The 20000-nt window shown below is 47.2% G+C and overlaps 56 non-coding genes and 13 pseudogenes across 56 annotated transcripts; all 69 read left to right on the top strand.

Annotated features, from left to right (window-relative positions):
- The first annotated feature begins 73 nt into the window (after positions 1-73).
- Positions 74-192, top strand: LOC138539111 (5S ribosomal RNA). Its single transcript, XR_011287189.1, has one exon. It is a non-coding gene; the product is annotated as a 5S ribosomal RNA (ribosomal RNA).
- Positions 193-298: 106 nt separating this feature from the next.
- LOC138540368 (5S ribosomal RNA) lies at positions 299-417 on the top strand. The gene has a single exon (XR_011288419.1). It is a non-coding gene; the product is annotated as a 5S ribosomal RNA (ribosomal RNA).
- A 106-nt stretch (positions 418-523) lies between these two features.
- On the top strand, positions 524-642 carry LOC138548371 (5S ribosomal RNA). Its single transcript, XR_011292176.1, has one exon. It is a non-coding gene; the product is annotated as a 5S ribosomal RNA (ribosomal RNA).
- Positions 643-748: 106 nt separating this feature from the next.
- On the top strand, positions 749-857 carry LOC138546587 (5S ribosomal RNA; annotated as a pseudogene).
- A 463-nt stretch (positions 858-1320) lies between these two features.
- On the top strand, positions 1321-1439 carry LOC138550961 (5S ribosomal RNA). The gene has a single exon (XR_011294701.1). It is a non-coding gene; the product is annotated as a 5S ribosomal RNA (ribosomal RNA).
- A 106-nt stretch (positions 1440-1545) lies between these two features.
- LOC138545082 (5S ribosomal RNA) lies at positions 1546-1664 on the top strand. The gene has a single exon (XR_011290777.1). It is a non-coding gene; the product is annotated as a 5S ribosomal RNA (ribosomal RNA).
- A 106-nt stretch (positions 1665-1770) lies between these two features.
- On the top strand, positions 1771-1889 carry LOC138551234 (5S ribosomal RNA). The gene has a single exon (XR_011294962.1). It is a non-coding gene; the product is annotated as a 5S ribosomal RNA (ribosomal RNA).
- A 106-nt stretch (positions 1890-1995) lies between these two features.
- Positions 1996-2104, top strand: LOC138545776 (5S ribosomal RNA; annotated as a pseudogene).
- Positions 2105-2210: 106 nt separating this feature from the next.
- Positions 2211-2319, top strand: LOC138543971 (5S ribosomal RNA; annotated as a pseudogene).
- A 106-nt stretch (positions 2320-2425) lies between these two features.
- LOC138542273 (5S ribosomal RNA) lies at positions 2426-2544 on the top strand. Its single transcript, XR_011290260.1, has one exon. It is a non-coding gene; the product is annotated as a 5S ribosomal RNA (ribosomal RNA).
- Positions 2545-2650: 106 nt separating this feature from the next.
- Positions 2651-2769, top strand: LOC138551122 (5S ribosomal RNA). Its single transcript, XR_011294855.1, has one exon. It is a non-coding gene; the product is annotated as a 5S ribosomal RNA (ribosomal RNA).
- Positions 2770-3233: 464 nt separating this feature from the next.
- On the top strand, positions 3234-3352 carry LOC138539112 (5S ribosomal RNA). Its single transcript, XR_011287190.1, has one exon. It is a non-coding gene; the product is annotated as a 5S ribosomal RNA (ribosomal RNA).
- A 106-nt stretch (positions 3353-3458) lies between these two features.
- On the top strand, positions 3459-3577 carry LOC138540369 (5S ribosomal RNA). Its single transcript, XR_011288420.1, has one exon. It is a non-coding gene; the product is annotated as a 5S ribosomal RNA (ribosomal RNA).
- Positions 3578-3683: 106 nt separating this feature from the next.
- LOC138550675 (5S ribosomal RNA) lies at positions 3684-3802 on the top strand. The gene has a single exon (XR_011294423.1). It is a non-coding gene; the product is annotated as a 5S ribosomal RNA (ribosomal RNA).
- Positions 3803-3908: 106 nt separating this feature from the next.
- Positions 3909-4027, top strand: LOC138539147 (5S ribosomal RNA). The gene has a single exon (XR_011287224.1). It is a non-coding gene; the product is annotated as a 5S ribosomal RNA (ribosomal RNA).
- Positions 4028-4133: 106 nt separating this feature from the next.
- Positions 4134-4242, top strand: LOC138545372 (5S ribosomal RNA; annotated as a pseudogene).
- Positions 4243-4706: 464 nt separating this feature from the next.
- Positions 4707-4825, top strand: LOC138539113 (5S ribosomal RNA). The gene has a single exon (XR_011287191.1). It is a non-coding gene; the product is annotated as a 5S ribosomal RNA (ribosomal RNA).
- A 106-nt stretch (positions 4826-4931) lies between these two features.
- On the top strand, positions 4932-5050 carry LOC138540370 (5S ribosomal RNA). The gene has a single exon (XR_011288421.1). It is a non-coding gene; the product is annotated as a 5S ribosomal RNA (ribosomal RNA).
- Positions 5051-5156: 106 nt separating this feature from the next.
- Positions 5157-5275, top strand: LOC138540674 (5S ribosomal RNA). The gene has a single exon (XR_011288713.1). It is a non-coding gene; the product is annotated as a 5S ribosomal RNA (ribosomal RNA).
- A 106-nt stretch (positions 5276-5381) lies between these two features.
- On the top strand, positions 5382-5500 carry LOC138549487 (5S ribosomal RNA). Its single transcript, XR_011293270.1, has one exon. It is a non-coding gene; the product is annotated as a 5S ribosomal RNA (ribosomal RNA).
- A 106-nt stretch (positions 5501-5606) lies between these two features.
- LOC138546589 (5S ribosomal RNA) lies at positions 5607-5715 on the top strand (annotated as a pseudogene).
- Positions 5716-6178: 463 nt separating this feature from the next.
- On the top strand, positions 6179-6297 carry LOC138550962 (5S ribosomal RNA). Its single transcript, XR_011294702.1, has one exon. It is a non-coding gene; the product is annotated as a 5S ribosomal RNA (ribosomal RNA).
- Positions 6298-6403: 106 nt separating this feature from the next.
- On the top strand, positions 6404-6522 carry LOC138545093 (5S ribosomal RNA). Its single transcript, XR_011290778.1, has one exon. It is a non-coding gene; the product is annotated as a 5S ribosomal RNA (ribosomal RNA).
- A 106-nt stretch (positions 6523-6628) lies between these two features.
- LOC138551245 (5S ribosomal RNA) lies at positions 6629-6747 on the top strand. The gene has a single exon (XR_011294973.1). It is a non-coding gene; the product is annotated as a 5S ribosomal RNA (ribosomal RNA).
- Positions 6748-6853: 106 nt separating this feature from the next.
- Positions 6854-6962, top strand: LOC138545778 (5S ribosomal RNA; annotated as a pseudogene).
- A 106-nt stretch (positions 6963-7068) lies between these two features.
- On the top strand, positions 7069-7177 carry LOC138543972 (5S ribosomal RNA; annotated as a pseudogene).
- A 106-nt stretch (positions 7178-7283) lies between these two features.
- On the top strand, positions 7284-7402 carry LOC138542274 (5S ribosomal RNA). Its single transcript, XR_011290261.1, has one exon. It is a non-coding gene; the product is annotated as a 5S ribosomal RNA (ribosomal RNA).
- Positions 7403-7508: 106 nt separating this feature from the next.
- LOC138551123 (5S ribosomal RNA) lies at positions 7509-7627 on the top strand. The gene has a single exon (XR_011294856.1). It is a non-coding gene; the product is annotated as a 5S ribosomal RNA (ribosomal RNA).
- A 464-nt stretch (positions 7628-8091) lies between these two features.
- Positions 8092-8210, top strand: LOC138539115 (5S ribosomal RNA). Its single transcript, XR_011287193.1, has one exon. It is a non-coding gene; the product is annotated as a 5S ribosomal RNA (ribosomal RNA).
- Positions 8211-8316: 106 nt separating this feature from the next.
- LOC138540372 (5S ribosomal RNA) lies at positions 8317-8435 on the top strand. The gene has a single exon (XR_011288422.1). It is a non-coding gene; the product is annotated as a 5S ribosomal RNA (ribosomal RNA).
- Positions 8436-8541: 106 nt separating this feature from the next.
- LOC138550676 (5S ribosomal RNA) lies at positions 8542-8660 on the top strand. Its single transcript, XR_011294424.1, has one exon. It is a non-coding gene; the product is annotated as a 5S ribosomal RNA (ribosomal RNA).
- Positions 8661-8766: 106 nt separating this feature from the next.
- LOC138539149 (5S ribosomal RNA) lies at positions 8767-8885 on the top strand. The gene has a single exon (XR_011287226.1). It is a non-coding gene; the product is annotated as a 5S ribosomal RNA (ribosomal RNA).
- Positions 8886-8991: 106 nt separating this feature from the next.
- Positions 8992-9100, top strand: LOC138545373 (5S ribosomal RNA; annotated as a pseudogene).
- A 453-nt stretch (positions 9101-9553) lies between these two features.
- Positions 9554-9672, top strand: LOC138539116 (5S ribosomal RNA). Its single transcript, XR_011287194.1, has one exon. It is a non-coding gene; the product is annotated as a 5S ribosomal RNA (ribosomal RNA).
- Positions 9673-9778: 106 nt separating this feature from the next.
- LOC138540373 (5S ribosomal RNA) lies at positions 9779-9897 on the top strand. The gene has a single exon (XR_011288423.1). It is a non-coding gene; the product is annotated as a 5S ribosomal RNA (ribosomal RNA).
- A 106-nt stretch (positions 9898-10003) lies between these two features.
- LOC138550677 (5S ribosomal RNA) lies at positions 10004-10122 on the top strand. Its single transcript, XR_011294425.1, has one exon. It is a non-coding gene; the product is annotated as a 5S ribosomal RNA (ribosomal RNA).
- Positions 10123-10228: 106 nt separating this feature from the next.
- Positions 10229-10347, top strand: LOC138548372 (5S ribosomal RNA). Its single transcript, XR_011292177.1, has one exon. It is a non-coding gene; the product is annotated as a 5S ribosomal RNA (ribosomal RNA).
- A 106-nt stretch (positions 10348-10453) lies between these two features.
- On the top strand, positions 10454-10562 carry LOC138545374 (5S ribosomal RNA; annotated as a pseudogene).
- Positions 10563-11025: 463 nt separating this feature from the next.
- On the top strand, positions 11026-11144 carry LOC138539117 (5S ribosomal RNA). Its single transcript, XR_011287195.1, has one exon. It is a non-coding gene; the product is annotated as a 5S ribosomal RNA (ribosomal RNA).
- Positions 11145-11250: 106 nt separating this feature from the next.
- LOC138540374 (5S ribosomal RNA) lies at positions 11251-11369 on the top strand. Its single transcript, XR_011288424.1, has one exon. It is a non-coding gene; the product is annotated as a 5S ribosomal RNA (ribosomal RNA).
- A 106-nt stretch (positions 11370-11475) lies between these two features.
- LOC138540675 (5S ribosomal RNA) lies at positions 11476-11594 on the top strand. The gene has a single exon (XR_011288714.1). It is a non-coding gene; the product is annotated as a 5S ribosomal RNA (ribosomal RNA).
- Positions 11595-11700: 106 nt separating this feature from the next.
- LOC138537544 (5S ribosomal RNA) lies at positions 11701-11819 on the top strand. The gene has a single exon (XR_011285676.1). It is a non-coding gene; the product is annotated as a 5S ribosomal RNA (ribosomal RNA).
- Positions 11820-11925: 106 nt separating this feature from the next.
- On the top strand, positions 11926-12044 carry LOC138536778 (5S ribosomal RNA). The gene has a single exon (XR_011284941.1). It is a non-coding gene; the product is annotated as a 5S ribosomal RNA (ribosomal RNA).
- A 464-nt stretch (positions 12045-12508) lies between these two features.
- LOC138539118 (5S ribosomal RNA) lies at positions 12509-12627 on the top strand. The gene has a single exon (XR_011287196.1). It is a non-coding gene; the product is annotated as a 5S ribosomal RNA (ribosomal RNA).
- A 106-nt stretch (positions 12628-12733) lies between these two features.
- LOC138540375 (5S ribosomal RNA) lies at positions 12734-12852 on the top strand. The gene has a single exon (XR_011288425.1). It is a non-coding gene; the product is annotated as a 5S ribosomal RNA (ribosomal RNA).
- Positions 12853-12958: 106 nt separating this feature from the next.
- LOC138550679 (5S ribosomal RNA) lies at positions 12959-13077 on the top strand. The gene has a single exon (XR_011294427.1). It is a non-coding gene; the product is annotated as a 5S ribosomal RNA (ribosomal RNA).
- A 106-nt stretch (positions 13078-13183) lies between these two features.
- Positions 13184-13302, top strand: LOC138548373 (5S ribosomal RNA). Its single transcript, XR_011292178.1, has one exon. It is a non-coding gene; the product is annotated as a 5S ribosomal RNA (ribosomal RNA).
- Positions 13303-13408: 106 nt separating this feature from the next.
- On the top strand, positions 13409-13517 carry LOC138545375 (5S ribosomal RNA; annotated as a pseudogene).
- Positions 13518-13970: 453 nt separating this feature from the next.
- Positions 13971-14089, top strand: LOC138542199 (5S ribosomal RNA). The gene has a single exon (XR_011290186.1). It is a non-coding gene; the product is annotated as a 5S ribosomal RNA (ribosomal RNA).
- A 106-nt stretch (positions 14090-14195) lies between these two features.
- LOC138540376 (5S ribosomal RNA) lies at positions 14196-14314 on the top strand. The gene has a single exon (XR_011288426.1). It is a non-coding gene; the product is annotated as a 5S ribosomal RNA (ribosomal RNA).
- Positions 14315-14420: 106 nt separating this feature from the next.
- LOC138548613 (5S ribosomal RNA) lies at positions 14421-14539 on the top strand. The gene has a single exon (XR_011292408.1). It is a non-coding gene; the product is annotated as a 5S ribosomal RNA (ribosomal RNA).
- Positions 14540-14645: 106 nt separating this feature from the next.
- On the top strand, positions 14646-14764 carry LOC138551060 (5S ribosomal RNA). Its single transcript, XR_011294797.1, has one exon. It is a non-coding gene; the product is annotated as a 5S ribosomal RNA (ribosomal RNA).
- Positions 14765-14870: 106 nt separating this feature from the next.
- Positions 14871-14979, top strand: LOC138545376 (5S ribosomal RNA; annotated as a pseudogene).
- Positions 14980-15432: 453 nt separating this feature from the next.
- LOC138539119 (5S ribosomal RNA) lies at positions 15433-15551 on the top strand. Its single transcript, XR_011287197.1, has one exon. It is a non-coding gene; the product is annotated as a 5S ribosomal RNA (ribosomal RNA).
- A 106-nt stretch (positions 15552-15657) lies between these two features.
- LOC138540378 (5S ribosomal RNA) lies at positions 15658-15776 on the top strand. Its single transcript, XR_011288428.1, has one exon. It is a non-coding gene; the product is annotated as a 5S ribosomal RNA (ribosomal RNA).
- Positions 15777-15882: 106 nt separating this feature from the next.
- LOC138550680 (5S ribosomal RNA) lies at positions 15883-16001 on the top strand. Its single transcript, XR_011294428.1, has one exon. It is a non-coding gene; the product is annotated as a 5S ribosomal RNA (ribosomal RNA).
- Positions 16002-16107: 106 nt separating this feature from the next.
- On the top strand, positions 16108-16226 carry LOC138548374 (5S ribosomal RNA). The gene has a single exon (XR_011292179.1). It is a non-coding gene; the product is annotated as a 5S ribosomal RNA (ribosomal RNA).
- Positions 16227-16332: 106 nt separating this feature from the next.
- Positions 16333-16441, top strand: LOC138545378 (5S ribosomal RNA; annotated as a pseudogene).
- Positions 16442-16904: 463 nt separating this feature from the next.
- Positions 16905-17023, top strand: LOC138539120 (5S ribosomal RNA). The gene has a single exon (XR_011287198.1). It is a non-coding gene; the product is annotated as a 5S ribosomal RNA (ribosomal RNA).
- Positions 17024-17129: 106 nt separating this feature from the next.
- LOC138540379 (5S ribosomal RNA) lies at positions 17130-17248 on the top strand. The gene has a single exon (XR_011288429.1). It is a non-coding gene; the product is annotated as a 5S ribosomal RNA (ribosomal RNA).
- Positions 17249-17354: 106 nt separating this feature from the next.
- Positions 17355-17473, top strand: LOC138540676 (5S ribosomal RNA). The gene has a single exon (XR_011288715.1). It is a non-coding gene; the product is annotated as a 5S ribosomal RNA (ribosomal RNA).
- Positions 17474-17579: 106 nt separating this feature from the next.
- LOC138537555 (5S ribosomal RNA) lies at positions 17580-17698 on the top strand. Its single transcript, XR_011285687.1, has one exon. It is a non-coding gene; the product is annotated as a 5S ribosomal RNA (ribosomal RNA).
- Positions 17699-17804: 106 nt separating this feature from the next.
- Positions 17805-17923, top strand: LOC138542111 (5S ribosomal RNA). Its single transcript, XR_011290099.1, has one exon. It is a non-coding gene; the product is annotated as a 5S ribosomal RNA (ribosomal RNA).
- A 464-nt stretch (positions 17924-18387) lies between these two features.
- LOC138539121 (5S ribosomal RNA) lies at positions 18388-18506 on the top strand. Its single transcript, XR_011287199.1, has one exon. It is a non-coding gene; the product is annotated as a 5S ribosomal RNA (ribosomal RNA).
- Positions 18507-18612: 106 nt separating this feature from the next.
- On the top strand, positions 18613-18731 carry LOC138540380 (5S ribosomal RNA). The gene has a single exon (XR_011288430.1). It is a non-coding gene; the product is annotated as a 5S ribosomal RNA (ribosomal RNA).
- Positions 18732-18837: 106 nt separating this feature from the next.
- LOC138550681 (5S ribosomal RNA) lies at positions 18838-18956 on the top strand. Its single transcript, XR_011294429.1, has one exon. It is a non-coding gene; the product is annotated as a 5S ribosomal RNA (ribosomal RNA).
- Positions 18957-19062: 106 nt separating this feature from the next.
- On the top strand, positions 19063-19181 carry LOC138548375 (5S ribosomal RNA). Its single transcript, XR_011292180.1, has one exon. It is a non-coding gene; the product is annotated as a 5S ribosomal RNA (ribosomal RNA).
- A 106-nt stretch (positions 19182-19287) lies between these two features.
- LOC138545379 (5S ribosomal RNA) lies at positions 19288-19396 on the top strand (annotated as a pseudogene).
- Positions 19397-19849: 453 nt separating this feature from the next.
- Positions 19850-19968, top strand: LOC138542200 (5S ribosomal RNA). Its single transcript, XR_011290187.1, has one exon. It is a non-coding gene; the product is annotated as a 5S ribosomal RNA (ribosomal RNA).
- The last annotated feature ends 32 nt before the right edge of the window (positions 19969-20000 follow it).

Consider the following 20000-nt stretch of genomic DNA (forward strand, 5'->3'; position numbering starts at 1 on the left):
ATGTTGCAAGTGGCTGCATGGCTTAGCTTACTAAATGCAAATGCATAAGAGTAATATTCTTAGCATTCCTAGAGCCTACGGCCACACCACACTGAATGCACCCGATCTCGACTGATCTCGGAAGTTAAGCAGTGTCAGGCCTAGTTAGTACCTGGATGGGAGACCGCCTGGGAATACCAGGTGCTGTAGGCTTTTTTGTGCTCCAAGTTCAGGAAGTGAGCCCTTTCTCAATTGCCTTTTAAAACTGCAAGGTCTAGCCGACTAGATGCTTAAAAGTACAAAACTCACTAGGCCCAGAGCCTACGGCCACACCACACTGAATGTGCCTGATCTCGTCTGATCTCAGAAGCTAAGCAGTGTCGGGCCTAGTTAGTACCTGGATGGAAGACCGCCTGGGAATACCAGGTGCTGTAGGCTTTTTTGTACTCCAAGTTCAGGAAGTGAGCCATTTCTCAATTGCCTTTCAAAACTGCAAGGTCTAGCCGACTAGATGCTTAAAAGTACAAAACTCACAAGAACCAGAGCCTACGGCCACACCACACTGATTGCGCCCGATCTCGTCTGATCTCGGAAGCTAAGCAGTGTCGGGCCTAGTTAGTACCTGGATGGGAGACCACCTGGGAATACCAGGTGCTGTAGGCTTTTTTGTGCTCCAAGTTCAGGAAGTGAGCCATTTCACAATTGCCTTTCAAAACTGCAAGGTCTAGCCGACTAGATGCTTAAAAGTACAAAACTCACTAGGCCCAGAGCCTACGGCCACACCACACTGAATGTGCCCGATCTCGGAAGCTAAGCAGGGTCAGGCCTAGTTAGTACCTGGATGGGAGACTGCCTGGGAATACCAGGTGCTGTAGGCTTTTTTGTGCTCCATGATTAGTAATTGCGCAACTTCTCAATTATTTTTCAAATTTGGTATGTTTCCAAAATAATTGTATCCCGTTTTATAGCGGAAATGTTGGACAACATCATGAGGGCTGGAGCTACCTTTTTACATAGAATTAGCATACAGGTAGTGTGTTCATGGGTAATAAATCGACTTTCACATGTAATGCAGTACAGAGAATATTGAGTCCTTCAAGAGGCATGAAAGAAAACCATTATTGTGTTGATTGTTCTCTCCACCTCCCTGCAACAGACACAGGATGGATGAATTAAAGTTATCCTACCAGACATAGGAGTCCTGAATGGGCCCACCAGTCTTATATATCTCGCCTGATCGAGCCTGATCGAGCGATGAGCGTGGTATCATGTTGCAAGTGGCTGCATGGCTTAGCTTACTAAATGCAAATGCATAAGAGTAATATTCTTAGCATTCCTAGAGCCTATGGCCACACCACACTGAATGCACCCGATCTCGTCTGATCTCGGAAGTTAAGCAGTGTCAGGCCTAGTTAGTACCTGGATGGGAGACCGCCTGGGAATACCAGGTGCTGTAGGCTTTTTTGTGCTCCAAGTTCAGGAAGTGAGCCCTTTCTCAATTGCCTTTTAAAACTGCAAGGTCTAGCCGACTAGATGCTTAAAAGTACAACACTCACTAGGCCCAGAGCCTACGGCCACACCACACTGAATGCGCCTGATCTCGTCTGATCTCAGAAGCTAAGCAGTGTCGGGCCTAGTTAGTACCTGGATGGGAGACCGCCTGGGAATACCAGGTGCTGTAGGCTTTTTTGTACTCCAAGTTCAGGAAGTGAGCCATTTCTCAATTGCCTTTCAAAACTGCAAGGTCTAGCCGACTAGATGCTTAAAAGTACAAAACTCACTAGGCCCAGAGCCTACGGCCACACCACACTGAATGCGCCCGATCTCGTCTGATCTCGGAAGCTAAGCAGTGTCGGGCCTAGTTAGTACCTGGATGGGAGACCACCTGGGAATACCAGGTGCTGTAGGCTTTTTTGTGCTCCAAGTTCAGGAAGTGAGCCATTTCACAATTGCCTTTCAAAACTGCAAGGTCTAGCCGACTAGATGCTTAAAAGTACAAAACTCACAAGGCCCAGACCCTACGGCCACACCACACTGAATGCGCCCGATCTCGGAAGCTAAGCAGTGTCGGGCCTCTTTAGTATCTGGATGGGAGACCGCCTGGGAATACCAGGTGCTGTAGGCTTTTTTGTGCTCCAAGTTCAGGAAGTGAGCCATTTCTCAATTGCCTTTCAAAACTGCAAGGTCTAGCTGACTAGATGCTTAAAAGTACAAAACTCACTAGGCCCAGAGCCTACGGCCACACCACACTGATTGCGTCTGATCTCGGAAGCTAAGCAGTGTCGGGCCTAGTTAGTACCTGGATGGGAGACCACCTGGGAATACCAGGTGCTGTAGGCTTTTTTGTGCTCCAAGTTCAGGAAGTGAGCCATTTCACAATTGCCTTTCAAAACTGCAAGGTCTAGCCGACTAGATGCTTAAAAGTACAAAACTCACTAAGCCCAGAGCCTTCGGCCACACCACACTGAATGCGCCCGATCTCATCTGATCTCAGAAGCTAAGCAGTGTCGGGCCTAGTTAGTACCTGGATGGGAGACCGCCTGGGAATACCAGGTGCGGTAGGCTTTTTTGTGCTCCAAGTTCAGGAAGTGAGCCCTTTCTCAATTGCCTTTCAAAACTGCAAGGTCTAGCCGACTAGATGCTTAAAAGTACAAAACTCACTAGGCCCAGAGCCTACGGCCACACCACACTGAATGCGCCTGATCTCGTCTGATCTCAGAAGCTAAGCAGTGTCGGGCCTAGTTAGTACCTGGATGGGAGACTGCCTGGGAATACCAGGTGCTGTAGGCTTTTTTTGTGCTCCATGATTAGTAATTGCGCAACTTCTCAATTATTTTTCAAATTTGGTATGTTTCCAAAATAATTGTATCCCGTTTTATAGCGGAAATGTTGGACAACATCATGAGGGCTGGAGCTACCTTTTTACATAGAATTAGCATACAGGTAGTGTGTTCATGGGTAATAAATCGACTTTCACATGTAATGCAGTACAGAGAATATTGAGTCCTTCAAGAGGCATGAAAGAAAACCATTATTGTGTTGATTGTTCTCTCCACCTCCCTGCAACAGACACAGGATGGATGAATTAAAGTTATCCTACCAGACATAGGAGTCCTGAATGGGCCCACCAGTCTTATATATCTCGCCTGATCGAGGCTGATCGAGCGATGAGCGTGGTATCATGTTGCAAGTGGCTGCATGGCTTAGCTTACTAAATGCAAATGCATAAGAGTAATATTCTTAGCATTCCTAGAGCCTACGGCCACACCACACTGAATGCACCCGATCTCGACTGATCTCGGAAGTTAAGCAGTGTCAGGCCTAGTTAGTACCTGGATGGGAGACCGCCTGGGAATACCAGGTGCTGTAGGCTTTTTTGTGCTCCAAGTTCAGGAAGTGAGCCCTTTCTCAATTGCCTTTTAAAACTGCAAGGTCTAGCCGACTAGATGCTTAAAAGTACAAAACTCACTAGGCCCAGAGCCTACGGCCACACCACACTGAATGTGCCTGATCTCGTCTGATCTCAGAAGCTAAGCAGTGTCGGGCCTAGTTAGTACCTGGATGGAAGACCGCCTGGGAATACCAGGTGCTGTAGGCTTTTTTGTACTCCAAGTTCAGGAAGTGAGCCATTTCTCAATTGCCTTTCAAAACTGCAAGGTCTAGCCGACTAGATGCTTAAAAGTACAAAACTCACAAGAACCAGAGCCTACGGCCACACCACACTGAATGCGCCCGATCTCGTCTGATCTCGGAAGCTAAGCAGTGTCGGGCCTCGTTAGTACCTGGATGGGAGACCGCCTGGGAATACCAGGTGCTGTAGGCTTTTTTGTGCTCCAAGTTCAGGAAGTGAGCCATTTCTCAATTGCCTTTCAAAACTACAAGGTCTAGCTGACTAGATGCTTAAAAGTACAAAACTCACTAGGCCCAGAGCCTACGGCCACACCACACTGATTGCGCCCGATCTCGTCTGATCTCGGAAGCTAAGCAGTGTCAGGCCTAGTTAGTACCTGGATGGGAGACCACCTGGGAATACCAGGTGCTGTAGGCTTTTTTGTGCTCCAAGTTCAGGAAGTGAGCCATTTCACAATTGCCTTTCAAAACTGCAAGGTCTAGCCGACTAGATGCTTAAAAGTACAAAACTCACTAGGCCCAGAGCCTACGGCCACACCACACTGAATGCGCCCGATCTCGGAAGCTAAGCAGGGTCAGGCCTAGTTAGTACCTGGATGGGAGACTGCCTGGGAATACCAGGTGCTGTAGGCTTTTTTGTGCTCCATGATTAGTAATTGCGCAACTTCTCAATTATTTTTCAAATTTGGTATGTTTCCAAAATAATTGTATCCCGTTTTATAGCGGAAATGTTGGACAACATCATGAGGGCTGGAGCTACCTTTTTACATAGAATTAGCATACAGGTAGTGTGTTCATGGGTAATAAATCGACTTTCACATGTAATGCAGTACAGAGAATATTGAGTCCTTCAAGAGGCATGAAAGAAAACCATTATTGTGTTGATTGTTCTCTCCACCTCCCTGCAACAGACACAGGATGGATGAATTAAAGTTATCCTACCAGACATAGGAGTCCTGAATGGGCCCACCAGTCTTATATATCTCGCCTGATCGAGCGCTGATCGAGCGATGAGCGTGGTATCATGTTGCAAGTGGCTGCATGGCTTAGCTTACTAAATGCAAATGCATAAGAGTAATATTCTTAGCATTCCTAGAGCCTACGGCCACACCACACTGAATGCACCCGATCTCGACTGATCTCGGAAGTTAAGCAGTGTCAGGCCTAGTTAGTACCTGGATGGGAGACCGCCTGGGAATACCAGGTGCTGTAGGCTTTTTTGTGCTCCAAGTTCAGGAAGTGAGCCCTTTCTCAATTGCCTTTTAAAACTGCAAGGTCTAGCCGACTAGATGCTTAAAAGTACAAAACTCACTAGGCCCAGAGCCTACGGCCACACCACACTGAATGTGCCTGATCTCGTCTGATCTCAGAAGCTAAGCAGTGTCGGGCCTAGTTAGTACCTGGATGGAAGACCGCCTGGGAATACCAGGTGCTGTAGGCTTTTTTGTACTCCAAGTTCAGGAAGTGAGCCATTTCTCAATTGCCTTTCAAAACTGCAAGGTCTAGCCGACTAGATGCTTAAAAGTACAAAACTCACAAGAACCAGAGCCTACGGCCACACCACACTGAATGCGCCCGATCTCGTCTGATCTTGGAAGCTAAGCAGTGTCGGGCCTCGTTAGTACCTGGATGGGAGACCGCCTGGGAATACCAGGTGCTGTAGGCTTTTTTGTGCTCCAAGTTCAGGAAGTGAGCCATTTCTCAATTGCCTTTCAAAACTGCAAGGTCTAGCTGACTAGATGCTTAAAAGTACAAAACTCACTAGGCCCAGAGCCTACGGCCACACCATACTGATTGCGCCCGATCTCGTCTGATCTCGGAAGCTAAGCAGTGTTGGGCCTAGTTAGTACCTGGATGGGAGACCACCTGGGAATACCAGGTGCTGTAGGCTTTTTTGTGCTCCAAGTTCAGGAAGTGAGCCATTTCACAATTGCCTTTCAAAACTGCAAGGTCTAGCCGACTAGATGCTTAAAAGTACAAAACTCACTAGGCCCAGAGCCTACGGCCACACCACACTGAATGTGCCCGATCTCGGAAGCTAAGCAGGGTCAGGCCTAGTTAGTACCTGGATGGGAGACTGCCTGGGAATACCAGGTGCTGTAGGCTTTTTTGTGCTCCATGATTAGTAATTGCGCAACTTCTCAATTATTTTTCAAATTTGGTATGTTTCCAAAATAATTGTATCCCGTTTTATAGCGGAAATGTTGGACAACATCATGAGGGCTGGAGCTACCTTTTTACATAGAATTAGCATACAGGTAGTGTGTTCATGGGTAATAAATCGACTTTCACATGTAATGCAGTACAGAGAATATTGAGTCCTTCAAGAGGCATGAAAGAAAACCATTATTGTGTTGATTGTTCTCTCCACCTCCCTGCAACAGACACAGGATGGATGAATTAAAGTTATCCTACCAGACATAGGAGTCCTGAATGGGCCCACCAGTCTTATATATCTCGCCTGATCGAGCCTGATCGAGCGATGAGCGTGGTATCATGTTGCAAGTGGCTGCATGGCTTAGCTTACTAAATGCAAATGCATAAGAGTAATATTCTTAGCATTCCTAGAGCCTATGGCCACACCACACTGAATGCACCCGATCTCGTCTGATCTCGGAAGTTAAGCAGTGTCAGGCCTAGTTAGTACCTGGATGGGAGACCGCCTGGGAATACCAGGTGCTGTAGGCTTTTTTGTGCTCCAAGTTCAGGAAGTGAGCCCTTTCTCAATTGCCTTTTAAAACTGCAAGGTCTAGCCGACTAGATGCTTAAAAGTACAACACTCACTAGGCCCAGAGCCTACGGCCACACCACACTGAATGCGCCTGATCTCGTCTGATCTCAGAAGCTAAGCAGTGTCGGGCCTAGTTAGTACCTGGATGGGAGACCGCCTGGGAATACCAGGTGCTGTAGGCTTTTTTGTACTCCAAGTTCAGGAAGTGAGCCATTTCTCAATTGCCTTTCAAAACTGCAAGGTCTAGCCGACTAGATGCTTAAAAGTACAAAACTCACTAGGCTCAGAGCCTACGGCCACACCACACTGAATGCGCCCGATCTCGTCTGATCTCGGAAGCTAAGCAGTGTCGGGCCTAGTTAGTACCTGGATGGGAGACCACCTGGGAATACCAGGTGCTGTAGGCTTTTTTGTGCTCCAAGTTCAGGAAGTGAGCCATTTCACAATTGCCTTTCAAAACTGCAAGGTCTAGCCGACTAGATGCTTAAAAGTACAAAACTCACAAGGCCCAGACCCTACGGCCACACCACACTGAATGCGCCCGATCTCGGAAGCTAAGCAGTGTCGGGCCTCTTTAGTATCTGGATGGGAGACCGCCTGGGAATACCAGGTGCTGTAGGCTTTTTTGTGCTCCAAGTTCAGGAAGTGAGCCATTTCTCAATTGCCTTTCAAAACTGCAAAGTCTAGCTGACTAGATGCTTAAAAGTACAAAACTCACTAGGCCCAGAGCCTACGGCCACACCACACTGATTGCGTCTGATCTCGGAAGCTAAGCAGTGTCGGGCCTAGTTAGTACCTGGATGGGAGACCACCTGGGAATACCAGGTGCTGTAGGCTTTTTTGTGCTCCAAGTTCAGGAAGTGAGCCATTTCACAATTGCCTTTCAAAACTGCAAGGTCTAGCCGACTAGATGCTTAAAAGTACAAAACTCACTAAGCCCAGAGCCTTCGGCCACACCACACTGAATGCGCCCGATCTCATCTGATCTCAGAAGCTAAGCAGTGTCGGGCCTAGTTAGTACCTGGATGGGAGACCGCCTGGGAATACCAGGTGCGGTAGGCTTTTTTGTGCTCCAAGTTCAGGAAGTGAGCCCTTTCTCAATTGCCTTTCAAAACTGCAAGGTCTAGCCGACTAGATGCTTAAAAGTACAAAACTCACTAGGCCCAGAGCCTACGGCCACACCACACTGAATGCGCCTGATCTCGTCTGATCTCAGAAGCTAAGCAGTGTCGGGCCTAGTTAGTACCTGGATGGGAGACTGCCTGGGAATACCAGGTGCTGTAGGCTTTTTTTGTGCTCCATGATTAGTAATTGCGCAACTTCTCAATTATTTTTCAAATTTGGTATGTTTCCAAAATAATTGTATCCCGTTTTATAGCGGAAATGTTGGACAACATCATGAGGGCTGGAGCTACCTTTTTACATAGAATTAGCATACAGGTAGTGTGTTCATGGGTAATAAATCGACTTTCACATGTAATGCAGTACAGAGAATATTGAGTCCTTCAAGAGGCATAAAAGAAAACCATTATTGTGTTGATTGTTCTCTCCACCTCCCTGCAACAGACACAGGATGGATGAATTAAAGTTATCCTACCAGACATAGGAGTCCTGAATGGGCCCACCAGTCTTATATATCTCGCCTGATCGAAGCTGATCGAGCGATGAGCGTGGTATCATGTTGCAAGTGGCTGCATGGCTTAGCTTACTAAATGCAAATGCATAAGAGTAATATTCTTAGCATTCCTAGAGCCTACGGCCACACCACACTGAATGCACCCGATCTCGACTGATCTCGGAAGTTAAGCAGTGTCAGGCCTAGTTAGTACCTGGATGGGAGACCGCCTGGGAATACCAGGTGCTGTAGGCTTTTTTGTGCTCCAAGTTCAGGAAGTGAGCCCTTTCTCAATTGCCTTTTAAAACTGCAAGGTCTAGCCGACTAGATGCTTAAAAGTACAAAACTCACTAGGCCCAGAGCCTACGGCCACACCACACTGAATGTGCCTGATCTCGTCTGATCTCAGAAGCTAAGCAGTGTCGGGCCTAGTTAGTACCTGGATGGAAGACCGCCTGGGAATACCAGGTGCTGTAGGCTTTTTTGTACTCCAAGTTCAGGAAGTGAGCCATTTCTCAATTGCCTTTCAAAACTGCAAGGTCTAGCCGACTAGATGCTTAAAAGTACAAAACTCACAAGAACCAGAGCCTACGGCCACACCACACTGAATGCGCCCGATCTCGTCTGATCTCGGAAGCTAAGCAGTGTCGGGCCTCGTTAGTACCTGGATGGGAGACCGCCTGGGAATACCAGGTGCTGTAGGCTTTTTTGTGCTCCAAGTTCAGGAAGTGAGCCATTTCTCAATTGCCTTTCAAAACTACAAGGTCTAGCTGACTAGATGCTTAAAAGTACAAAACTCACTAGGCCCAGAGCCTACGGCCACACCACACTGATTGCGCCCGATCTCGTCTGATCTCGGAAGCTAAGCAGTGTCAGGCCTAGTTAGTACCTGGATGGGAGACCACCTGGGAATACCAGGTGCTGTAGGCTTTTTTGTGCTCCAAGTTCAGGAAGTGAGCCATTTCACAATTGCCTTTCAAAACTGCAAGGTCTAGCCGACTAGATGCTTAAAAGTACAAAACTCACTAGGCCCAGAGCCTACGGCCACACCACACTGAATGCGCCCGATCTCGGAAGCTAAGCAGGGTCAGGCCTAGTTAGTACCTGGATGGGAGACTGCCTGGGAATACCAGGTGCTGTAGGCTTTTTTGTGCTCCATGATTAGTAATTGCGCAACTTCTCAATTATTTTTCAAATTTGGTATGTTTCCAAAATAATTGTATCCCGTTTTATAGCGGAAATGTTGGACAACATCATGAGGGCTGGAGCTACCTTTTTACATAGAATTAGCATACAGGTAGTGTGTTCATGGGTAATAAATCGACTTTCACATGTAATGCAGTACAGAGAATATTGAGTCCTTCAAGAGGCATGAAAGAAAACCATTATTGTGTTGATTGTTCTCTCCACCTCCCTGCAACAGACACAGGATGGATGAATTAAAGTTATCCTACCAGACATAGGAGTCCTGAATGGGCCCACCAGTCTTATATATCTCGCCTGATCGAGCGATGAGCGTGGTATCATGTTGCAAGTGGCTGCATGGCTTAGCTTACTAAATGCAAATGCATAAGAGTAATATTCTTAGCATTCCTAGAGCCTACGGCCACACCACACTGAATGCACCCGATCTCGACTGATCTCGGAAGTTAAGCAGTGTCAGGCCTAGTTAGTACCTGGATGGGAGACCGCCTGGGAATACCAGGTGCTGTAGGCTTTTTTGTGCTCCAAGTTCAGGAAGTGAGCCCTTTCTCAATTGCCTTTTAAAACTGCAAGGTCTAGCCGACTAGATGCTTAAAAGTACAAAACTCACTAGGCCCAGAGCCTACGGCCACACCACACTGAATGTGCCTGATCTCGTCTGATCTCAGAAGCTAAGCAGTGTCGGGCCTAGTTAGTACCTGGATGGAAGACCGCCTGGGAATACCAGGTGCTGTAGGCTTTTTTGTACTCCAAGTTCAGGAAGTGAGCCATTTCTCAATTGCCTTTCAAAACTGCAAGGTCTAGCCGACTAGATGCTTAAAAGTACAAAACTCACAAGAACCAGAGCCTACGGCCACACCACACTGAATGCGCCCGATCTCGTCTGATCTCGGAAGCTAAGCAGTGTCGGGCCTCGTTAGTACCTGGATGGGAGACCGCCTGGGAATACCAGGTGCTGTAGGCTTTTTTGTGCTCCAAGTTCAGGAAGTGAGCCATTTCTCAATTGCCTTTCAAAACTACAAGGTCTAGCTGACTAGATGCTTAAAAGTACAAAACTCACTAGGCCCAGAGCCTACGGCCACACCACACTGATTGCGCCCGATCTCGTCTGATCTCGGAAGCTAAGCAGTGTCGGGCCTAGTTAGTACCTGGATGGGAGACCACCTGGGAATACCAGGTGCTGTAGGCTTTTTTGTGCTCCAAGTTCAGGAAGTGAGCCATTTCACAATTGCCTTTCAAAACTGCAAGGTCTAGCCGACTAGATGCTTAAAAGTACAAAACTCACTAGGCCCAGAGCCTACGGCCACACCACACTGAATGCGCCCGATCTCGGAAGCTAAGCAGGGTCAGGCCTAGTTAGTACCTGGATGGGAGACTGCCTGGGAATACCAGGTGCTGTAGGCTTTTTTGTGCTCCATGATTAGTAATTGCGCAACTTCTCAATTATTTTTCAAATTTGGTATGTTTCCAAAATAATTGTATCCCGTTTTATAGCGGAAATGTTGGACAACATCATGAGGGCTGGAGCTACCTTTTTACATAGAATTAGCATACAGGTAGTGTGTTCATGGGTAATAAATCGACTTTCACATGTAATGCAGTACAGAGAATATTGAGTCCTTCAAGAGGCATGAAAGAAAACCATTATTGTGTTGATTGTTCTCTCCACCTCCCTGCAACAGACACAGGATGGATGAATTAAAGTTATCCTACCAGACATAGGAGTCCTGAATGGGCCCACCAGTCTTATATATCTCGCCTGATCGAGCCTGATCGAGCGATGAGCGTGGTATCATGTTGCAAGTGGCTGCATGGCTTAGCTTACTAAATGCAAATGCATAAGAGTAATATTCTTAGCATTCCTAGAGCCTACGGCCACACCACACTGAATGCACCCGATCTCGACTGATCTCGGAAGTTAAGCAGTGTCAGGCCTAGTTAGTACCTGGATGGGAGACCGCCTGGGAATACCAGGTGCTGTAGGCTTTTTTGTGCTCCAAGTTCAGGAAGTGAGCCCTTTCTCAATTGCCTTTTAAAACTGCAAGGTCTAGCCGACTAGATGCTTAAAAGTACAAAACTCACTAGGCCCAGAGCCTACGGCCACACCACACTGAATGTGCCTGATCTCGTCTGATCTCAGAAGCTAAGCAGTGTCGGGCCTAGTTAGTACCTGGATGGAAGACCGCCTGGGAATACCAGGTGCTGTAGGCTTTTTTGTACTCCAAGTTCAGGAAGTGAGCCATTTCTCAATTGCCTTTCAAAACTGCAAGGTCTAGCCGACTAGATGCTTAAAAGTACAAAACTCACAAGAACCAGAGCCTACGGCCACACCACACTGAATGCGCCCGATCTCGTCTGATCTTGGAAGCTAAGCAGTGTCGGGCCTCGTTAGTACCTGGATGGGAGACCGCCTGGGAATACCAGGTGCTGTAGGCTTTTTTGTGCTCCAAGTTCAGGAAGTGAGCCATTTCTCAATTGCCTTTCAAAACTGCAAGGTCTAGCTGACTAGATGCTTAAAAGTACAAAACTCACTAGGCCCAGAGCCTACGGCCACACCACACTGATTGCGCCCGATCTCGTCTGATCTCGGAAGCTAAGCAGTGTTGGGCCTAGTTAGTACCTGGATGGGAGACCACCTGGGAATACCAGGTGCTGTAGGCTTTTTTGTGCTCCAAGTTCAGGAAGTGAGCCCTTTCTCAATTGCCTTTCAAAACTGCAAGGTCTAGCCGACTAGATGCTTAAAAGTACAAAACTCACTAGGCCCAGAGCCTACAGCCACACCACACTGAATGCGCCTGATCTCGTCTGATCTCAGAAGCTAAGCAGTGTCGGGCCTAGTTAGTACCTGGATGGGAGACTGCCTGGGAATACCAGGTGCTGTAGGCTTTTTTTGTGCTCCATGATTAGTAATTGCGCAACTTCTCAATTATTTTTCAAATTTGGTATGTTTCCAAAATAATTGTATCCCGTTTTATAGCGGAAATGTTGGACAACATCATGAGGGCTGGAGCTACCTTTTTACATAGAATTAGCATACAGGTAGTGTGTTCATGGGTAATAAATCGACTTTCACATGTAATGCAGTACAGAGAATATTGAGTCCTTCAAGAGGCATGAAAGAAAACCATTATTGTGTTGATTGTTCTCTCCACCTCCCTGCAACAGACACAGGATGGATGAATTAAAGTTATCCTACCAGACATAGGAGTCCTGAATGGGCCCACCAGTCTTATATATCTCGCCTGATCGAGGCTGATCGAGCGATGAGCGTGGTATCATGTTGCAAGTGGCTGCATGGCTTAGCTTACTAAATGCAAATGCATAAGAGTAATATTCTTAGCATTCCTAGAGCCTACGGCCACACCACACTGAATGCACCCGATCTCGACTGATCTCGGAAGTTAAGCAGTGTCAGGCCTAGTTAGTACCTGGATGGGAGACCGCCTGGGAATACCAGGTGCTGTAGGCTTTTTTGTGCTCCAAGTTCAGGAAGTGAGCCCTTTCTCAATTGCCTTTTAAAACTGCAAGGTCTAGCCGACTAGATGCTTAAAAGTACAAAACTCACTAGGCCCAGAGCCTACGGCCACACCACACTGAATGTGCCTGATCTCGTCTGATCTCAGAAGCTAAGCAGTGTCGGGCCTAGTTAGTACCTGGATGGAAGACCGCCTGGGAATACCAGGTGCTGTAGGCTTTTTTGTACTCCAAGTTCAGGAAGTGAGCCATTTCTCAATTGCCTTTCAAAACTGCAAGGTCTAGCCGACTAGATGCTTAAAAGTACAAAACTCACAAGAACCAGAGCCTACGGCCACACCACACTGAATGCGCCCGATCTCGTCTGATCTCGGAAGCTAAGCAGTGTCGGGCCTCGTTAGTACCTGGATGGGAGACCGCCTGGGAATACCAGGTGCTGTAGGCTTTTTTGTGCTCCAAGTTCAGGAAGTGAGCCATTTCTCAATTGCCTTTCAAAACTACAAGGTCTAGCTGACTAGATGCTTAAAAGTACAAAACTCACTAGGCCCAGAGCCTACGGCCACACCACACTGATTGCGCCCGATCTCGTCTGATCTCGGAAGCTAAGCAGTGTCGGGCCTAGTTAGTACCTGGATGGGAGACCACCTGGGAATACCAGGTGCTGTAGGCTTTTTTGTGCTCCAAGTTCAGGAAGTGAGCCATTTCACAATTGCCTTTCAAAACTGCAAGGTCTAGCCGACTAGATGCTTAAAAGTACAAAACTCACTAGGCCCAGAGCCTACGGCCACACCACACTGAATGCGCCCGATCTCGGAAGCTAAGCAGGGTCAGGCCTAGTTAGTACCTGGATGGGAGACTGCCTGGGAATACCAGGTGCTGTAGGCTTTTTTGTGCTCCATGATTAGTAATTGCGCAACTTCTCAATTATTTTTCAAATTTGGTATGTTTCCAAAATAATTGTATCCCGTTTTATAGCGGAAATGTTGGACAACATCATGAGGGCTGGAGCTACCTTTTTACATAGAATTAGCATACAGGTAGTGTGTTCATGGGTAATAAATCGACTTTCACATGTAATGCAGTACAGAGAATATTGAGTCCTTCAAGAGGCATGAAAGAAAACCATTATTGTGTTGATTGTTCTCTCCACCTCCCTGCAACAGACACAGGATGGATGAATTAAAGTTATCCTACCAGACATAGGAGTCCTGAATGGGCCCACCAGTCTTATATATCTCGCCTGATCGAGCGATGAGCGTGGTATCATGTTGCAAGTGGCTGCATGGCTTAGCTTACTAAATGCAAATGCATAAGAGTAATATTCTTAGCATTCCTAGAGCCTACGGCCACACCACACTGAATGCACCCGATCTCGACTGATCTCAGAAGTTAAGCAGTGTCAGGCCTAGTTAGTACCTGGATGGGAGACCGCCTGGGAATACCAGGTGCTGTAGGCTTTTTTGTGCTCCAAGTTCAGGAAGTGAGCCCTTTCTCAATTGCCTTTTAAAACTGCAAGGTCTAGCCGACTAGATGCTTAAAAGTACAAAACTCACTAGGCCCAGAGCCTACGGCCACACCACACTGAATGTGCCTGATCTCGTCTGATCTCAGAAGCTAAGCAGTGTCGGGCCTAGTTAGTACCTGGATGGAAGACCGCCTGGGAATACCAGGTGCTGTAGGCTTTTTTGTACTCCAAGTTCAGGAAGTGAGCCATTTCTCAATTGCCTTTCAAAACTGCAAGGTCTAGCCGACTAGATGCTTAAAAGTACAAAACTCACAAGAACCAGAGCCTACGGCCACACCACACTGAATGCGCCCGATCTCGTCTGATCTCGGAAGTTAAGCAGTGTCGGGCCTCGTTAGTACCTGGATGGGAGACCGCCTGGGAATACCAGGTGCTGTAGGCTTTTTTGTGCTCCAAGTTCAGGAAGTGAGCCATTTCTCAATTGCCTTTCAAAACTACAAGGTCTAGCTGACTAGATGCTTAAAAGTACAAAACTCACTAGACCCAGAGCCTACGGCCACACCACACTGATTGCGCCTGATCTCGTCTGATCTCGGAAGCTAAGCAGTGTCGGGCCTAGTTAGTACCTGGATGGGAGACCACCTGGGAATACCAGGTGCTGTAGGCTTTTTTGTGCTCCAAGTTCAGGAAGTGAGCCATTTCACAATTGCCTTTCAAAACTGCAAGGTCTAGCCGACTAGATGCTTAAAAGTACAAAACTCACTAGGCCCAGAGCCTACGGCCACACCACACTGAATGCGCCCGATCTCGGAAGCTAAGCAGGGTCAGGCCTAGTTAGTACCTGGATGGGAGACTGCCTGGGAATACCAGGTGCTGTAGGCTTTTTTGTGCTCCATGATTAGTAATTGCGCAACTTCTCAATTATTTTTCAAATTTGGTATGTTTCCAAAATAATTGTATCCCGTTTTATAGCGGAAATGTTGGACAACATCATGAGGGCTGGAGCTACCTTTTTACATAGAATTAGCATACAGGTAGTGTGTTCATGGGTAATAAATCGACTTTCACATGTAATGCAGTACAGAGAATATTGAGTCCTTCAAGAGGCATGAAAGAAAACCATTATTGTGTTGATTGTTCTCTCCACCTCCCTGCAACAGACACAGGATGGATGAATTAAAGTTATCCTACCAGACATAGGAGTCCTGAATGGGCCCACCAGTCTTATATATCTCGCCTGATCGAGCGATGAGCGTGGTATCATGTTGCAAGTGGCTGCATGGCTTAGCTTACTAAATGCAAATGCATAAGAGTAATATTCTTAGCATTCCTAGAGCCTACGGCCACACCACACTGAATGCACCCGATCTCGACTGATCTCGGAAGTTAAGCAGTGTCAGGCCTAGTTAGTACCTGGATGGGAGACCGCCTGGGAATACCAGGTGCTGTAGGCTTTTTTGTGCTCCAAGTTCAGGAAGTGAGCCCTTTCTCAATTGCCTTTTAAAACTGCAAGGTCTAGCCGACTAGATGCTTAAAAGTACAAAACTCACTAGGCCCAGAGCCTACGGCCACACCACACTGAATGTGCCTGATCTCGTCTGATCTCAGAAGCTAAGCAGTGTCGGGCCTAGTTAGTACCTGGATGGAAGACCGCCTGGGAATACCAGGTGCTGTAGGCTTTTTTGTACTCCAAGTTCAGGAAGTGAGCCATTTCTCAATTGCCTTTCAAAACTGCAAGGTCTAGCCGACTAGATGCTTAAAAGTACAAAACTCACAAGAACCAGAGCCTACGGCCACACCACACTGAATGCGCCCGATCTCGTCTGATCTCGGAAGCTAAGCAGTGTCGGGCCTCGTTAGTACCTGGATGGGAGACCGCCTGGGAATACCAGGTGCTGTAGGCTTTTTTGTGCTCCAAGTTCAGGAAGTGAGCCATTTCTCAATTGCCTTTCAAAACTACAAGGTCTAGCTGACTAGATGCTTAAAAGTACAAAACTCACTAGGCCCAGAGCCTACGGCCACACCACACTGATTGCGCCCGATCTCGTCTGATCTCGGAAGCTAAGCAGTGTCGGGCCTAGTTAGTACCTGGATGGGAGACCACCTGGGAATACCAGGTGCTGTAGGCTTTTTTGTGCTCCAAGTTCAGGAAGTGAGCCATTTCACAATTGCCTTTCAAAACTGCAAGGTCTAGCCGACTAGATGCTTAAAAGTACAAAACTCACTAGGCCCAGAGCCTACGGCCACACCACACTGAATGCGCCCGATCTCGGAAGCTAAGCAGGGTCAGGCCTAGTTAGTACCTGGATGGGAGACTGCCTGGGAATACCAGGTGCTGTAGGCTTTTTTGTGCTCCATGATTAGTAATTGCGCAACTTCTCAATTATTTTTCAAATTTGGTATGTTTCCAAAATAATTGTATCCCGTTTTATAGCGGAAATGTTGGACAACATCATGAGGGCTGGAGCTACCTTTTTACATAGAATTAGCATACAGGTAGTGTGTTCATGGGTAATAAATCGACTTTCACATGTAATGCAGTACAGAGAATATTGAGTCCTTCAAGAGGCATGAAAGAAAACCATTATTGTGTTGATTGTTCTCTCCACCTCCCTGCAACAGACACAGGATGGATGAATTAAAGTTATCCTACCAGACATAGGAGTCCTGAATGGGCCCACCAGTCTTATATATCTCGCCTGATCGAGCCTGATCGAGCGATGAGCGTGGTATCATGTTGCAAGTGGCTGCATGGCTTAGCTTACTAAATGCAAATGCATAAGAGTAATATTCTTAGCATTCCTAGAGCCTACGGCCACACCACACTGAATGCACCCGATCTCGACTGATCTCGGAAGTTAAGCAGTGTCAGGCCTAGTTAGTACCTGGATGGGAGACCGCCTGGGAATACCAGGTGCTGTAGGCTTTTTTGTGCTCCAAGTTCAGGAAGTGAGCCCTTTCTCAATTGCCTTTTAAAACTGCAAGGTCTAGCCGACTAGATGCTTAAAAGTACAAAACTCACTAGGCCCAGAGCCTACGGCCACACCACACTGAATGTGCCTGATCTCGTCTGATCTCAGAAGCTAAGCAGTGTCGGGCCTAGTTAGTACCTGGATGGAAGACCGCCTGGGAATACCAGGTGCTGTAGGCTTTTTTGTACTCCAAGTTCAGGAAGTGAGCCATTTCTCAATTGCCTTTCAAAACTGCAAGGTCTAGCCGACTAGATGCTTAAAAGTACAAAACTCACAAGAACCAAAGCCTACGGCCACACCACACTGAATGCGCCCGATCTCGTCTGATCTTGGAAGCTAAGCAGTGTCGGGCCTCGTTAGTACCTGGATGGGAGACCGCCTGGGAATACCAGGTGCTGTAGGCTTTTTTGTGCTCCAAGTTCAGGAAGTGAGCCATTTCTCAATTGCCTTTCAAAACTGCAAGGTCTAGCTGACTAGATGCTTAAAAGTACAAAACTCACTAGGCCCAGAGCCTACGGCCACACCACACTGATTGCGCCCGATCTCGTCTGATCTCGGAAGCTAAGCAGTGTTGGGCCTAGTTAGTACCTGGATGGGAGACCACCTGGGAATACCAGGTGCTGTAGGCTTTTTTGTGCTCCAAGTTCAGGAAGTGAGCCCTTTCTCAATTGCCTTTCAAAACTGCAAGGTCTAGCCGACTAGATGCTTAAAAGTACAAAACTCACTAGGCCCAGAGCCTACAGCCACACCACACTGAATGCGCCTGATCTCGTCTGATCTCAGAAGCTAAGCAGTGTCGTGCCTAGTTAGTACCTGGATGGGAGACTGCCTGGGAATACCAGGTGCTGTAGGCTTTTTTTGTGCTCCATGATTAGTAATTGCGCAACTTCTCAATTATTTTTCAAATTTGGTATGTTTCCAAAATAATTGTATCCCGTTTTATAGCGGAAATGTTGGACAACATCATGAGGGCTGGAGCTACCTTTTTACATAGAATTAGCATACAGGTAGTGTGTTCATGGGTAATAAATCGACTTTCACATGTAATGCAGTACAGAGAATATTGAGTCCTTCAAGAGGCATGAAAGAAAACCATTATTGTGTTGATTGTTCTCTCCACCTCCCTGCAACAGACACAGGATGGATGAATTAAAGTTATCCTACCAGACATAGGAGTCCTGAATGGGCCCACCAGTCTTATATATCTCGCCTGATCGAGGCTGATCGAGCGATGAGCGTGGTATCATGTTGCAAGTGGCTGCATGGCTTAGCTTACTAAATGCAAATGCATAAGAGTAATATTCTTAGCATTCCTAGAGCCTACGGCCACACCACACTGAATGCACCCGATCTCGACTGATCTCGGAAGTTAAGCAGTGTCAGGCCTAGTTAGTACCTGGATGGGAGACCGCCTGGGAATACCAGGTGCTGTAGGCTTTTTTGTGCTCCAAGTTCAGGAAGTGAGCCCTTTCTCAATTGCCTTTTAAAACTGCAAGGTCTAGCCGACTAGATGCTTAAAAGTACAAAACTCACTAGGCCCAGAGCCTACGGCCACACCACACTGAATGTGCCTGATCTCGTCTGATCTCAGAAGCTAAGCAGTGTCGGGCCTAGTTAGTACCTGGATGGAAGACCGCCTGGGAATACCAGGTGCTGTAGGCTTTTTTGTACTCCAAGTTCAGGAAGTGAGCCATTTCTCAATTGCCTTTCAAAACTGCAAGGTCTAGCCGACTAGATGCTTAAAAGTACAAAACTCACAAGAACCAGAGCCTACGGCCACACCACACTGAATGCGCCCGATCTCGTCTGATCTCGGAAGCTAAGCAGTGTCGGGCCTCGTTAGTACCTGGATGGGAGACCGCCTGGGAATACCAGGTGCTGTAGGCTTTTTTGTGCTCCAAGTTCAGGAAGTGAGCCATTTCTCAATTGCCTTTCAAAACTACAGGGTCTAGCTGACTAGATGCTTAAAAGTACAAAACTCACTAGGCCCAGAGCCTACGGCCACACCACACTGATTGCGCCCGATCTCGTCTGATCTCGGAAGCTAAGCAGTGTCGGGCCTAGTTAGTACCTGGATGGGAGACCACCTGGGAATACCAGGTGCTGTAGGCTTTTTTGTGCTCCAAGTTCAGGAAGTGAGCCATTTCACAATTGCCTTTCAAAACTGCAAGGTCTAGCCGACTAGATGCTTAAAAGTACAAAACTCACTAGGCCCAGAGCCTACGGCCACACCACACTGAATGCGCCCGATCTCGGAAGCTAAGCAGGGTCAGGCCTAGTTAGTACCTGGATGGGAGACTGCCTGGGAATACCAGGTGCTGTAGGCTTTTTTGTGCTCCATGATTAGTAATTGCGCAACTTCTCAATTATTTTTCAAATTTGGTATGTTTCCAAAATAATTGTATCCCGTTTTATAGCGGAAATGTTGGACAACATCATGAGGGCTGGAGCTACCTTTTTACATAGAATTAGCATACAGGTAGTGTGTTCATGGGTAATAAATCGACTTTCACATGTAATGCAGTACAGAGAATATTGAGTCCTTCAAGAGGCATGAAAGAAAACCATTATTGTGTTGATTGTTCTCTCCACCTCCCTGCAACAGACACAGGATGGATGAATTAAAGTTATCCTACCAGACATAGGAGTCCTGAATGGGCCCACCAGTCTTATATATCTCGCCTGATCGAGCGATGAGCGTGGTATCATGTTGCAAGTGGCTGCATGGCTTAGCTTACTAAATGCAAATGCATAAGAGTAATATTCTTAGCATTCCTAGAGCCTACGGCCACACCACACTGAATGCACCCGATCTCGACTGATCTCAGAAGTTAAGCAGTGTCAGGCCTAGTTAGTACCTGGATGGGAGACCGCCTGGGAATACCAGGTGCTGTAGGCTTTTTTGTGCTCCAAGTTCAGGAAGTGAGCCCT

This window comes from Ambystoma mexicanum, unplaced genomic scaffold, assembly GCF_040938575.1.
Source record: "Ambystoma mexicanum isolate Mex_15411 unplaced genomic scaffold, UKY_AmexF1_1 Mex_scaf10, whole genome shotgun sequence".
Lineage (NCBI taxonomy): Eukaryota > Metazoa > Chordata > Amphibia > Caudata > Ambystomatidae > Ambystoma > Ambystoma mexicanum.